At 38.7% G+C, this 16,452-nt stretch overlaps 1 non-coding gene across 1 annotated transcript; it reads left to right on the top strand.

Moving 5' to 3' along the window:
* The first annotated feature begins 10,683 nt into the window (after positions 1-10,683).
* LOC136884590 (5S ribosomal RNA) lies at positions 10,684-10,802 on the top strand. Its single transcript, XR_010861382.1, has one exon. It is a non-coding gene; the product is annotated as a 5S ribosomal RNA (ribosomal RNA).
* Positions 10,803-16,452: the final 5,650 nt, after the last annotated feature.

The following is a 16,452-nucleotide window of genomic DNA, read 5'->3' as shown; positions in this document are numbered from 1 at the left end:
ACAGTTATACATTAACCGAGTAGAAACTGAAGAGAGATGGCTTCGCACTAGATTGCCCATCGCTTGCTCAGTTATACAGCAATTTTCTTAAATATCTAGACGAAATTATAAAAAGTTTCGTTTAAAGAAATAATGATGCTACCTGTTGATACGCAATCTCCATGTTACACAGTACAAAGAAATCCAGAGGTATGGGACAACTCTGTGTCGAATGGGGAGGCTAATATTCAGCACTATAATAACTGCAGTCGCTTATTCCCAATTACCAGGTGTATGCATAAGATTTCGCCGGTTTTGTGGTGAAGAAGACACGTAATTTTTAAGCGAAATTCATTTTTTGTTTATTCGAACTATTGGCCATCGGTTTTTACACACTTCGCCCATCTTTCAGGTAAGTTAAGAACACGATGCCAGAAAAACTGCTTGTCTTTTGCGGCAAACCATTCCTCAAGCCATTTTCGCCTGGACATATGCTGGGATTCGGCAGGAGCACCGAATTACTGCACAACAATCGTTACCATCGAGTAAGGATATCAATTGCTCAAGACTTGAGACAGCGTAGATGGGAGGTGCATGAAGAAGTTCACTGCGTCTCTACCAACGAGAAGAGGGAACATCATAGCCATCATTATGAAAGAGGATTAAGCAATTGTGTTAGATCTTACCATTCGCCTCCAAAGGAAACAAACAGGCTCAGGATGGTAATCTGGAAAAGTCAAGAAATTTGTACGCCATCTCTGTCACATCTGCAGCCAAATATAACATTCCTCTTGGTCAATGGGTTGTCAGATGCCTCCTGTTTGCATCCAGAGGTACCCTGCCAAAGAACACAGTCACTATCCTTCAAAATATAAATTCCTTTTTATGGCATAGGGAAAATCTTATTACAGACCATAAGAGATTCTCTGCAAAGTACACAGTTTTATTTATACCTGAAATCGTAATCTCCTTACGATAAACTTTCCAGAAAAAGATATAATTACATTATTGTTATTATTATATTGTAAGTTATTTTTCCTGACCTTCATTTTTTGAAAAATCCTACTACTACAAAAACATTATAACATCAATTTCTTGAAGAAATATCGATTTTACGTTAACAAAGATGAATATTTTAGAGAAAAATGTTTGATCAAAGGCTTAGTGTGAATGTAGTGAGCTACTCATATGCCTTCTAGCACACAAACCAACCGGCGAGTGTTCCAGTTTCCCACAGACTGACACTGCGAGAAAGACATGACATGTTTCATTACATTTCACTGCTTCCTTACGAAGCATTGTATCCAGTGAAGTACAATAGCAGTCATTATGTTGGCAGCCGTGCTGTCGCTAAGCTTAACTGCATCTAGCGAAGCGAGGAAGACAGATGACTCCTGGAGAATGTTGAAAGGCTGCGCGGTTCTTGCAGCAACCAGTACATCACAACGGGCAGCGAGTCTGAGCTCAGTCGACACTTGATTAAACTGACAATTGTGATGTTGGATGAGCGTGTTGAGTAGTAAAAGGACACATCGTGAATATTCCAGACATTCCGTATCCCTAACAAACGATAAAAGAGGTTTTGCAAGCCTAACAGCAATTTACGCAATTCCTGCGTAAAGTAGATCATTTATGAATAAGTGGTTAAATTACATAAGTGCGGAAAATTTCACGTCACACACGTTGCATGCGTAATTTTATCTATTACAATTTTGAAAAAATGTTCGGATATTTTCACATACGTTTTTTTTTTATTAAGTGTGTACTTCTTGGCACTGAAAATGAACATCCTCAGCCTGTTTCTAATCATTCGACCGGGTCAGGAGTAGAATTAATGAAGCCCCCATCTAGCGGCGAGGATAGGAACTGTGCAGGCAGCCGAAGCCTGTCTCACTCCTCTGAGGCAATGATTAGTGACTGACAGATGAAATGAAATGAAATGAAATAAGAGAGTGTTGTTGTAATGAAAGGTGACGGGAAAATAACCTGTCCTACGTCCGCTTTGTCTAGCACAAATCTCACATGCAGTGACCGGGATGAGAACCACAGAACCCAGCGGTGAAATGCCGGACTCTTTGGCACTAGGTACTATAATTGTCGAGTGGAAAAGCTAAAGGAGATAAGTGGCAAAATGTTAGTCCAGAGATGATCTACAACTATTTCATTTTTAAAATAAAGAGACTTTTTATTTAAAAGATGATGAGGACGATGATGCTTCGAGCCTAACATTTACGACATCACCCCAAATGGTACGGAATGAGACGAAATTTAATGACAATTTAAAAGTCTAAAAGTCATCTACTGACCAGAATTCAAAACGTGATGATGAAGAATGAATGGATGGATATGAATTTAGAATAATCAGCGGACCCAACTCACAATACTGAAAGTTCAAAATAATTTCAAAATCGATCCACTGACTAGAATTCAAAAGGACGACAATTGACAACGATTATGAACTTAAAACAATCAGTAGATCCGGTCTGCAATGTCCCATCCTCCCAGAAACTATCTTAAACAATAGTATTACCGACGAAGGGGCTGCTTCTAAAGCACATTCATGAATCAATGATGTTTCTTGTCTAAAGGGGTTCAAAGACCAGGTCAACGGCCCCTCATAATGGTACTTATTGCCAGTAAAGTAGAACAATGTTATTACTCATGTTGCGGTACTAGTAAAAATAGCGTAGACTCTCGATGTTCCACACATTATGGAACTACTCACAAATATTGTACGTCGCACATGTAACGTAGACCTATGTTAATGCCACATAATGGCGCCACTCATAGGCAACGCAAACCCATGGTGTTCCTCACATAGGTGCACTAATCACAAAACTAAATGTACTTAACATACTGGTACTACTCGGAAGTAAAGGCGACCACGGTGTTCCCTGCGTGTTGGTACTAATCACAATTAGTTTCATGATTCTAATTCAATCTTCCTTTGGTCGACCCTTTTAGTCACCTCTTACCACAGACAGGGGATACCGTGGGTGTATTCTTCGTCTACGTCCCCTACCCACAGGGGGTTATTTAATAGATATAACATATAAAGGTTGCTTGTCTTTACCTAAGTCTCAATTGTATAATATAACTATTTATAATAGTTTATTTAAATCCGCCTTGATCAATACACTCATTAAATGAAAGAAACATTATTAATTAAACCATACATGTTTCGGGAAATCTCAACCATTCCCTTCATCAGTGGTTAGATCAAAGAATAACACAATATGACACAATCTTTTGTTTTACATTTTGAAGAAGTATTGTGTCCCAATACATCATATCAAAGAGTAAAGAGAACTTATGAAATATTATAAAAATGATCAATACATACAATTTTGGTTGAACTGAATGAGAACACTATACAAATTTAGGATCTTCAAGTTTTTCTTCTTTTCTTCTTCTTTTTGTTCCTTAAATGATTATATGCTAGCCTAAACAGTGGGTTATCTTCTGTACTTTTCTCATTTAAACTTGATTCAGAATTACATTTTTGTGTAAGGTAAATTTCTAAATTTTCCAAAACATTCATCAGTTTTCCCTTTTTGGTCGAATGTAATAATTTCATGTCATTGGAAATGTCTGTAAATTTATGATTCATTTCAACCATATGTTCTCCCATTGCCGAATATATTTTATGTTTGACCGCATTAACGTGTTCTTTGTACCTTATAGCCAAACTTCTTCCGGACTGTCCTATCTATCGTTGTTTACAAGTTTGGCATGTTAATTTGTAAATTCCTGATTTATTAAATATACATCTATTCTCTATTTTATCTGAATTGAAAATTATCTTATTAGTATTATTATCCGTTTTGTATGTGACATTGATGTTCTTTTTCCTGAAAATTTTAGCCAGTTGATAAGAGTGCTTATTTCGGAAAGTTAGAACTACGAATTTCTTTTTCTCTTTTCGCTCTTTAATTAAAGTTGTTTTAGGTTCATTTTCACTTTATTTATCATTCTATTAATAAATCTGTTGGAATATCCGTTGCTACGAGCGATTTGATGGATTATATTTATCTCTCTATTATGATTCTTCTTAGACATAGGTATGTTCATAGCTCTATTAATTAAACTGTAAAATGTTGCCTTTTTATGTTGACCTGGATGATTGGAGTCATTTCTGATAATAGTATCTGTTTGAGTAGCTTTTCTGAAAATTGTCATCGTTTGGACAGTTTGTTGTCTATTCAGGCACTAATTCTGCAGTAAACGTTTTTATTTTCACCGCCCACACAGACTACAGGCCTTTGTTTAGCCTCTCGAAGTGGAGGGAATTCTTGTAAAGCTTCTAGTTGCTTTGATATGATATTTTTGCACCGTAATCCCCCTGTCAAGAACACGACAAGTCTCTCAATTGGTAAATTGACTGATTATATGCGTCGTTGCTGTGGCCAAACCACGAATGTGACAATGTTCTTCGCATCCTATCCATTATTTCCAGTCCATTACTACAATTTTCTTTTGAGTTCATTTTCTTATGCGCGTGTGTAAAGGTAAATTAACCTTACTATACCGAACTGCAGTAATGCATGTTTGCATGACATATTTACCCATTCCTAAAGTACGTAGGTAAGTCAGTAAGTATCTGCAAGTTTGCTCTAATTATCTCCAGGTTGGCTCTATGGCGTTGTCTGCTCACCAGCCGCTAGATGGCACCGTTGTCTATGTCTATGGTAGGTTTGAAGGAATTTCTTTTTTGCCAGGAAATTGTTGTCAAACTGTTGGGTGACAATCTTGCCGAATTACGACGAAAAGCTACTCCTCTTTCCTGGGACAATCAGAATTTCTCTATCTGGGAGTAGAGTTCCGAATTGTGTCGTCTCCGGTATTCCCCATCTTCCATTACTTAGCGTAGGATCTTCCGGAGAATTATTCTCTCTCTCTCTCTCTCTCTCTCTCTCTGACTTCCAGTGTTTCAGTCAAGCCGTTTCTGTTTAGCGAGAGACATTCCATAGCATACAAAGCTTCCAGGCGGATGACTGTTGTGCAGTGTTTCAGGTTCAAATTGCGTGAGAGGCATCCGTTGTTGTAGGTGTTTTGAGTCGGCGGACAGGCCAGTTCTCTAAATCAATTTATTCACCGATATACTTACATCTTTTTAATCAGATTAGTACAGCTTGCGCTGTTGCGAAGTAAAGATGGCCGCGCCACTCTTTGTTTGCACCAAGGAGGAACACCGTTCCGTAATCCGCTTTTTGTGGTCTGAGGGGATACCAGGAGCAGAAATTCACAGATGACTTTCAGCACAATGTTTCGTCACAGCGAAGTGTTTACCAGTGGATTGAACAGTTCAAAAAGCGTCGCACGAGTGTGAAGGATGAGCGAAGATCAGGGCGTCCATCTGCAGACGTAACTGATGCCAATATTGAACAAGTGAGTGATATGATGCTGAATAACAGATGAGTGACTGTTGATGACGTGGCAAACCTTGTGCATATTAGCCATGGTTCTGCATATGAATAACAGGCTTAACATTCACAAAGTATGCTTGAGATTGGTTCCAAAACAACTCAATGAAGATCAGAAGCGCAATCGTGTGAGAATCTGTCAGCACCTACTGGACCGTCATGCTAACGAAGGTGAAACGTTTTTGAAACGGATCATCACTGGAGATGAATCATGGGTTCACCACGTCGAACCAGAGAGCAAACATCATTACGGTAAAGCGTCATTATCCGCACTCTCGTGACTACGGAGAGAAGGCAGTTAGGTCATAGTATGAAATAAGACAAAAGTAGTGTTCGATTGAGAGCTTCCAAACCGCCAAATGTATGCATGTAAAAGGTCTTTAATGACTCATTTGGTGTTAACCGGAAACATATAATTAAAACCACCATCACGCCAACAGATAGATTACCGGTGTCGTCACCCACACGTACGCAGGATAAATGGCATCAAATCGAAATACTTGTGCATGGCACAACCGTCCGTCCGTCTTCTCGGCCCAGCTTTGTTGCATCTTATTCCGGTGTAGCTCCTTTCTTCCCTCTGACCAGCGGCGTAGCTTTCTTCTTCAGTGGCTTTTCCTGTCTGTTTTGTAAACCTACGAGCCCCAGTTCTTTTCTACCCTTCTCAATCACAGTCAGCCAGGGGACAAGAAATTTCTTTTCTGCCAGGAAATTGTTGTCAATCTGTTGGAGACAATCTTGCCAAATTCGGAAAGCTACTCCTCTTTTCTGGCACAATCAGAATCTCTCTATCCGGAAGTAGAGTTCCGAATTGTGTCGTCTCCGGTATTCCCAATCTTCCATTAGTAGGCGTAGGCGTAGGATCTTCCTGAGAATTAAACTCTCTCTCTCTCTCTCTCTCTCTCTCTCTCTCTCTCTCTCTCCCTCTCTCTCTCTCTCTCTCTGACTTCCAGTTTTTCAATCAAGCCATTTCTGTTTAGCGACAGAGATTCTATAGCATACAGAGCTTCCAGGCGGATGACTGTTGTGCAGTGTTTCAGCTTCAAATTGCGTGAGAGGCATCCATTGTTGTAGGCGTTTTGAGTTGGTGTAAGGCCACCTCTCTGAATCAATTAATTCACCGACATACTTAGGCCTACATTTTTCCAAAAGCTTGATGTTACCTTGTTCTTATTTATTTATATAATCTACTTTTATTTATTTATTTATTTATTTATTTATTTATTTATTTATTTATTTATTTACGCTCTGCCAGTGACCAAATTCAAGTCAATTAAGAAATCAGGTACAGTGAGTAAATTTGTTATTATTATTTAATGGGCTTTCTTTCTACCAGCATATAAACGGCCACCATTTCGAAACGATTAATTACTTTAAACAATCAGGAAAGACCCATAATTGAACTTAATATCTGAGATTTCAATACAAAATTATTTCTCCGACTTCCAGGTTTCAATCAAGCCTTTTCTGTTTAGCGGTAGATATTCTATTGTATTCAGGGCTTCCTGGCGGATGACTGTTATGCAGTGTTTCATACCAATCATACCAAATTTTAGCTCAATTGGTTCAGTTGTTTTGGTATTAATGAGGAAGAAATAAACAGACATCGTATTAAACTATGACGCGATGTTTTTCAAATAATGTCGCATGTACGCGAAATCTCAGCCGATCATTTACCTTTTTTCAGCCCTCTCAGGCTGATGGTAAAGTCCCCACTTGTTCAGGGGCCGATGGCCACCGTTTCGACACGGTTAATTATTATTGAAAAATCATAACAATATTCTCTGTTTGAACTGAATATCTCACCTTTCCATACCAAATTCACTCTCTCTTCAATCAAGCATTTTCTATTTAGCGAGATTTATTTCATGGCATGCAGGCCTTCCCGAGTGGATGACTGTTGTATAGAAGATATCGTGTAGGTGTTAGGCCCATTTAAAAACAAGCATCTTCATCATTATCATCATTTAAATGTTCCATTATCTAAACGCCGAACATGTCAGCAAAGCTACACCAGAGGAAAGTTTCAACACGAGTCAATGGAAGACATGAAGGAAGGAAAGAATGATAACAAGGAAGAACAAATAATCACTGTGCTTGTGTGAGCTAACCGAACCACTGTCTCTCCCTGTAGTAGAAGTCAATTAAAATTTAAAGCCTTTCTTTCCATCAAGATAGGATGTGGAATACCCCTGGGTAATCCTCCAGTGTTTGTCACGCAGAGCGAAGAAAATTAAAATGTAATTTGCGTCGCAGCTTCTTCTTTTTTTAATGAAAAACATATTAAAAAGAAATAAAGAAGCAAAAGGATAATTACTTGATGGAATTGTTGAAATTACATTGTTATAAGTAATGCTATTTGTTGAACATCTTTTTGTAGGCACCGAGACGTCGCAATTTAATCCCGGAGAGGTTCTTAATGTGCAGGAAGATAATCTTCAAATTCCATTGATATCCGCTGGAATCTCTTCGGCTCTTTGGCTGAGTAGCAATTCTGGCCTCGGAACACGGATTCGATTCCCAGATGTGTAGTAGGATTTTAATTTGATTTGAATTGATTTTAATTTGGCTCGGAGGCAGTGTTTGTGCTGTCTCGAACATTCCTGCAACTAATATGTAACTTATCGAGCGAGTGGGTCGTGCGGTTAGGGGCGCGCAGCTGTGAGCTTGCATCCCGGAGATTTTGCGTTCGAATCCCACTGTAGGCAGGCCTGAGGATGGTTTCCGTACTTTGCTATTTTCACACCAGGCAAATGATGGGGCTTAATTGAATAGGTTAGTTTACAACCCCGTAAGTCACACCTTTCTTTACAATTTATGCGACAAAATGAATGGTGAAGGGTAGATACATCTTTTTGTGTAGAAGTCTGCTGTATGGCAAGGGCTGTGAAGGGATCGTCAATATCTGGCTTGGTTTTAAAACTCCGTAAGTCACTGACTTAACGGCGTTTCTCAACGTAACAATGTTTTACCACTAGAGTGTGCAGTCATCATCAACTGTTGGTAACAGGAATTTCATTAATCGCGGGAACACGTTGTTTTGCGTTTGTTATAGAAGCGTTTCAGATCGTTTTGCACGCATGTCTTCTTCAGACAATAATGCTGGTAGTGTCAAAAAGAAAAAAGGGATTACAAATACGCATTTAAGTGTAACAAAATACAAAGTGCAAGAGTGAAACAAACTTCATATAACAATAAAGTGTATCCTCGAAATACAGGTACTTTGATATTTAACCTAATATATGCTTAGTAATGATGCATAATTTAACTGAAAATTAATTCTCCAACGGTTCTAATTTTCTTCTGGAATACTGTATGTAACTGGAGCTCCACTAATAAGGAGTTAAAGGGGAATTTTCATTTTCATTTAAGAAGCGTCTCCATGTATCATTATTAAAGCCCGGATTTTTATGCAGTAGCAGGTTAGATTGCAAACTAATTTGGTTGGTAGGAAGTGTCGGCCACCCGCTCTTCCATAATGTAATAAGAGTAACATAAATTATAGGGGGGTCTGATAGGCCGTACCCCTAATGCTTATGCAAACCCCATAGCACAATCGTTATGAAGTTAGACTATGCATGCTATTCACTTCAGTAAGTTTTCATTCTAACCTATTAATGCATCGAAATCAGGGCTCTAATCGTTATGTATTAAACTATTTGTAATATGATATGTTTTCTTGTACAATTTGGGCGTAATTTATTTGCACTGTAAATGTTTATAGATTTTTATGCATGAATAAAGCAGATGAACACATCTGAATTTTGGTTTTTATCTAAGTCAATAATACAGGTTTGTTCATTTGGTTTTAAAATCCCGTAAGTCACAGAGTTTTAAACTGATTGATAGGCAAAGTTAATAAAGAAAAAACTTCATATCCTACTTACTTGATGTCTTTCTGTACGTATTCATACTCAGAGACAAAAATGTTTACAAATAGTTTCTGGTTTATTCACCAGTCAGCTTTTTCTGCTTTCCCACAAGTTTACATTTCGTGACTTACGGGGTTTCAAGAATAACCGAATCAATTAAGGCCACGGTCGCTTTCTTCCAACTCCTAGACTCTTCCCATCTCATCGTCGCCATAAGTCCTATCTGCGTCGGCGTGACATAAAACAAATTGTAAACGAAAATATGTAACTTCGAAGTTTTCCAGTCTGTTGAAATTATTGCAAGATTTTAAAAAAATATATTCTTTCAAAAGATGGAATTCCACGAGCATGTACTCATCGAAGGCATACACATGAGATACACCGCGACATTTATATATGTATATTTATATAAAATAACTTGTCTTGGCCGACAGATTCATCATCGCTGAGTGAAAACTACTGGACCTAAATAAGTGAAATTTTGGAAATACAATTATATTATTGTGCATGTGCTCTATAAGGAAGGAATTTTGGATATTCCGTCGTTAACGGGGTGCAAAGTGGGGGGGGGGGTGAATTATTAAAATGAGTATATCTATATCTCAAAAAATTAACAGTTCAAAGACTTGAAAATATTGGTATTTGGAATCTCCTTGAAAAGTAAAGAAACATTTTTCTTTTTTTGTTTTAGGAAAATTTAAATAAGGGGTGAAATTATGGTTAATCTTTTTCATGGGAATGACCGGGCGAGTTGGCCGTGCGCGTAGAGGCGCACGGCTGTGAGCTTGCATCCGGGAGATAGTAGGTTCGAATCCCACTATCGGCAGCCCTGAAGATGGTTTTCCGTGGTTTCCCATTTTCACACCAGGCAAATGCTGGGGCTGTACCTTAATTAAGGCCACGGCCGCTTCCTTCCAACTCCTAGGCCTTTCCTATCCCATCGTCGCCATAAGACCTATCTGTGTCGGTGCGACGTAAAGCCGCTAGCAAAAAAAAATGTCATGGGAATGCTTATATCTCAAAGACTGAAAATGTTACCGAAGTAAAATTTGGTATTTGGAATCTCCTTCAAAAATAAAAAACGTATATACTTTGTTTTCGACTTGAGAGAGGACTATTTCTCACATGTACAGTTCTATATCGCATGTTCCAGAGATAGCTCTGACAGTAGACTGGTCATCTTAGCCCCACAAAAAAACCCTGGTTTACGAAGAGGTATTGAGGCAAATCAAACGCAATATTTCGGTGATTGTTTATGCTTTAGACCAGGTTAATTCATGGGGCAAAGGCGGCGGAGCGTAGAGCTAACCACTCTACCCCACCAAGTGCCGAGGTTATGGATGTTGGAAGCCTTTACCTTCCACTCTTCCAGGGGCCTTCATGGCTTGTACGGAGATGACCTTTCTTTTGCCAACGGCCATACCATGTTGAATACAGCGGTTCTCGTCCGATCACCGCAGTTAAGCAACATTGGGCGTGGTCAGTACTTGGATGGGTGACCGCTTGGGAACACCCCGAGCCGTTGGCTCAACTCCCTTTCAGGTCTAGGAAACCAAGAATAACGGCCGAGAGGATTCGTCGCACTGACCACACGACACCTCAAAATCTGCAGGCCTTCGGGCTGAGCAGCGGTCGCTTGGTAGGCCAAGGCCCTTCGGGGCTATTGCACCATAGGGGGGGTATGCTTTAGGGATTTTCAGATAATGTCTTAGTGCAGTACCGAGGAGCGATTAATTTGATCAAATCACGAAATCTTTGCGAGCGAAGCCTCGGGTAACAGCTAGATACATAATCACAATATGAAAACAGTGAACAATGTTGCCAGTATTTTAACAAGGCGAATTAAATTCTAGATCTTAGGATTTTCAGAGATTCATTGCCTTGCATTGGTCACACACAACTATCACACGCAACTTTCAGTCTTAAACTGCAGCAGGATGACGAGGTAAGTAACACACCCGCGAAGGAAAGTGTATAGTAGAGTACAGTTGATAGGTATGAACCCCAACCCTCTCAAACACAATTTGGAGTGCGAGAGTTCTTTACAGAATACCTGTAGTTCATTGACTGCTCTGTGATCCAATGTTGGCAGCAGAGTAAGTTTTCTCACCACAACTAGAGTTTTGTCGGCTTCACTGCCCACTATTTCACCCTCAACCGTTATTAAAACCCATATCGCAACAGCCACGAAGAACCTTGGCCTACGAAGCGACCGTGCTCAGACCAAAGGCCTGCACATTACGAGGTGCCGTGTGGTCAGCACGAGGAATCCTCTCGGCCGTTATTCTTTGCTTCCTTCACCGAGGCCGCTATTTCATCATCTCAATTGTATTTACGTAGGCTGATTGAAAGTCGAACTAGCCTTCAGATGCAGGTAAAAACTCCTGACTTGGCCGGGAATCGAACCCATAGCCCCTACACCGCGGAGTCTCTCTCTCTCATGTTTTCGTTACGTGACAAATGCCAGGCGTCTGGAAATCTCAATAGCTCTTGCTACGCACAAAATTCTCGAACTGAATACTCCATTCTACCTTTATAATGCATTTAAACCCATTGAGTCGGTACATAACAGAGATAATAGGTTTACAAAATCTACCCTTCAAATTCTCTTCCATTGTGCCACTAAATTTAACAAATCCTTGTCTGCACTGCATCACGTATCTTTAACGTAATTAATCTTCACCGTTTCGCAAAAAAAAAAAAAAAAAATACAAACTGTACTCAACTAAAGCAGTCCTTGACATATCATATCTTCCTGGAGTGGTACGCAAGGGGCGGAGATCAGGCAGTCTTGAGTCTAACATTCGAAAATATTTATATTCCTAAGAAAATTGTTTCTCTGGTTTAGCTTTAGATTATTGTAGTCTAAAACAATAAATATGTTTAATGATTTAATTTCTTGCTTAATATTATATGATATGATACTTTTTTATTTTTCTCTAGATCTACAGTAACAAATACCCATTTGATCCGTTAAATGAGAAAAATAACAATGTCCAGCCTACGCCAAAATTCACTCTTTCAAACTCCACATACTGTACACAAAAAAGAAAGGAAAAATAATACACGCAATAAACAAAAATGAACAAACAAAATAATAATAATAATAGTAGTAAGAAAAATAATCAAACGTACTCCTTGGACATGCCATTAAATTGAGGGTCACCACGGCAGTCATCCTCGGGCCTTTCATGCCACGTCCAACGTCTCCCCTGAATATTTCTATTGTCTTTCCAGAATGTGCATCTTAATTATTATTTATAATTAAAGCCCGGATTTTTATGCAGTAACAGGTTAGATTGCAAACTAATTAGGTTAGTAGGAAGTGTCGGCCACCCGCTCTTCCATAATGTAGCAAGAGTAACATAAATTATAGGGGTTCTGATGGGCCGTACCCCTAATGTTCATGCAAACCCCATAGCATAGTCGTTGTGAAGGTAGACTATACTTGCTACTCGCTTCAGTTAGTTTGCATTCCAACCTATTAATGCATAAAAATCCGTGCTCTATTTATAATGTATGTTTTAATTTTACTGAATTTGGTAACTGTATTTTCAATTTTTAAGCATAATGTTTAATATTTCAATATTATAAACATGTATTTAGTGCGTTCATAAACCTGTATTATATCATATGAAGACGCTATGTAAAGGGGTCATTCAGCCTCAGTAGAATGTAAATTATCAATAAATTGAAATTAAATTAAATTTACTTCTCTCTCTCTCTCTCTCTCTCTCTCTCTCTCTCTCTCTTTCTCTCTGTATAATCCGAGTTTTCAAGTAGCCGATATAGTCTCTATTTATCAAGCCTCTTTTGTACAACCAGGAAAATGTAATAGTTGATAATAACATAGATTCATCGTTAGGAAATCTCTAGGTCTACAGAGGAAATTAGAGGTCAGTTTCAGAGGGGAAGAAGATGTATTAGTTGAAATGTATTGGGGTGGTCGTATCTTAAGACCACACTCTGTATCGATTGCTAAACCTAAGAGCTGACTCAAGTCCAAGTGATGGCAATACATCAATTAGGATAATCTCTCCGGCCTGCAGTTCAAATAAGGGGGACTTAAGGAGTGGTCGCTCCAAGAGGGGACCAGAAAAGACGCGCTGGACACAATAACAGAGTTAGCCTGCTGCACTAAATTGACTTAATTCAGACATTTCAACATTGTTTCATAATTAACTGGGGAAATCAAACTCCAAGAACAACTGGATACCTAAATTGCATTAAATTATCGTTCATCTCTAGGGACACGGCCAGTGTGCTCACTTCAAATCCATTAACACGTTGTAGACTGAGTTCTTCTGTGTTTCACTTGATGATTTCGTGAGATTAATTTGGCACGATTTCCAAAGAATTTTCTAATTTTCTGAACGAAAAATGCTGCATGCCCACTTGTACTATTCGGATGACAAAGCTGGTACGCTAGAATTTGCATGGTGCCACTCTCACGATAACTTCCCTATCGGTTTGCAAAGTGCCTTGGACTCTACTGACAATTTCACCTTAAAATTGATGTAACTGATCTCCTTGTATCTCTCTTTTAATATATCAGCCTCGATGTTGGATGGTGGGCGTCACACTGAGCATGACAAAGTGCGCAATGAGAATGTGCAAGGATCTTTCAAAGTTGTGTCCATCAGTGACAAGATAGATGATAAACAGCTCCGCTGGTATGGTCACGTCAGAAGAAGAAATAAGCACCATTTAGTGCGAAAAGTTCTTCCAGTCAAAGAGCTGACGAGAACAAGTCCTAAGGCAACATGGGAACGAACTGCTGAGTGCCATTAGATCTGATGCACGAACATCGGCCATACTCTCTCCGGGTCAGACGAGCCGACCCTGAGTGATCTCTAATGTGCCCTTTTCAAGGGTACATATACGGAAAGAAGAAAAAGAATGGAAAACGTAACATCCGATGATGGAGCTATGAGGAGGCGTACTAAGCAAAATGGGGAGTGAGGTAGTGTGCCATTGCTTTTCTCACTGGGTATAAACATGCTATTTCGACCGTCTGACCTATTGGCAGTGCCTTTTATGTCATCCAGGCACACTAGTCGTGCTATAGATGACATTACCAAACACAACTCATGTACCAGCAATTACCATGCCGCTACATCAATAAAGAGTGAGACTTAAGAATATGACATATTTTGGTCGATCTGCACCAAGGGCCAGGTGAAAAAATACTGCATCGAAAAATAAATCACAACAGTTGGCACATTCTTCTGCAAAAAGTCTGAACAATTCCTTTACATCCTCTTGTCTCGTTGCCAGTGGAACAGTATTATCATAGTTAATTAGTAATGTTTCATTTCACCTGGCAACATTAAAGCCTTCAGGCCTTCTCTTCAATCTAACCAGGCACTTAAATATACATATATTACACTGTATTACTTTAAAATGATTAGATTTAATACAAATTAAATTAATAATAACACAAAATGATGAGTGATGAGATTAAATTAAGATGAAATAAATTATATATAATAAAAGGAAAAACTATTAAAAATAATATCTTACATGTAAAATTTAATAATATTTGATAAAGAAAACAGTTAAATTTTTTATATTAATCTTCTACCAAGGCATCCATGACAATAGAATGGTTGTGAGTAGCAGCATCAAGTTTACAGATGATCCTTACTGGTGCATAAAATGTCTCCAAAGTTCTTCCTTGAAAGTGCGAATAGCGCTTAACCCTCTGATATTTTCGGGAAAGAGACTCCACTCACGGAAGGCAATTACAGTAATGTGAATGAATTATCGTAGATGGCAGTTCTATGGGTAATTAAAACAAGAATTGAATTATTAGTAGATCTGATCTTAAGATTGTGATGAGAGGTATTTGAAATATGTAGTAACGTAAAATGGCTGTGAAGATTGAAAGATTTTATGGAGATGGCATAAGGTATGCACAGTGCGACGGATTTCTAGTCTGGGCCAAGATAGGTGGTTCCATGAAGGAGTTATATGGTAATAGTACCGTTGGTTACATACGTATTTCACACATGCATTTTTCCAATGTTGTAATCTGCTCAATTACTTGCACCCAGCGCCTCTATAAATCACGTCACAGTAGTCGAAATGAGGGAAAACAAGAGCTTCTACCAGCATTTTTTTTCAGGAAATACGTGTTTATATCCGCGCAGCATGTGCAACGCGGAGAATGTTTTCTGAGTGATGTTCGTAATACGTATTTTCTATGACATGTCATCATAGAAAGTAACGCCTAGGACTTACTTGATAACATGAATGGTATGTTGGTATTACATAACCTTATGGATATAATTTCTGGTCGATTGACCTTCACGAGTAATTTTGGGTATCTAAAGATGATGGCTTGCATTTTTTTCCTGGCTTTAACGTAAGTCCACATCTCTAATATTATAAATACTGACCGTTTTGTTACTTCGTTAGATTTTCTCCCAAATGCATCCTGAAAATGTGTTGAAGGGTCATGGTGAAAGAACAGAACCTTGAGGAACTCCAATAATTAGGAAAAAACTTCTGATAACTCGTGATCTACTAGAGAGCAATTGCCACCCAATAATAATGATGTCTCTAATGAACAGATATTGTAGAGAGCACACCCTGAAAGAGAGCTGGTGACCACCATCAAATACAGAAAAATTGCGTACATGGGGCAAGTGTTACGTGGTGAAAGATATGCATTATTGCACCTAATTTAAAAGGCAAGATTGAAGGACAACGAGGTGTTTTCAGAAAAAAAGAATGTCATGTCTCAAGAACATTCAAGAGTGAAATAGAATAAGAACTGTCGAAATCTCTATCGTGTCGAAGCACACTGTCCATGTACATCGCCAACGTCCAGGACACTGGGCACTACATATAAGAGAAGAAGAAGAATGCTATTACATCCCTCCTAGGACAATCCACGCAGTTCATTGCGCTTATTACTTCTTCAATTTCCTATTGTTAACCTGAAAAATGTAGGTTCAGCGAAAAGATTAAAATCAATTAAATCGAATTAAGGAATTTAAGTGATTTAAGAATAACGAAAAGAAAGTTGAAAAGTTAGTCTTAGAATGAAACTGAAAAGGAATAAGGAAGCGTGGAAGACGTAGGTCCATTTGGAGGGGAACAGTTGAATAGGAACTTACTAGAATTAGGAAAACTGGGATGAAGTAAAAGATCTAGCTGTGACTTATTAACTA

This window comes from Anabrus simplex, chromosome 12, assembly GCF_040414725.1.
Source record: "Anabrus simplex isolate iqAnaSimp1 chromosome 12, ASM4041472v1, whole genome shotgun sequence".
In the NCBI taxonomy this organism is placed as follows: Eukaryota; Metazoa; Arthropoda; class Insecta; order Orthoptera; family Tettigoniidae; genus Anabrus; species Anabrus simplex.
Note: the sequence above shows the minus strand (reverse complement) of the source record. Positions and strands in the feature narration are given on the sequence as shown.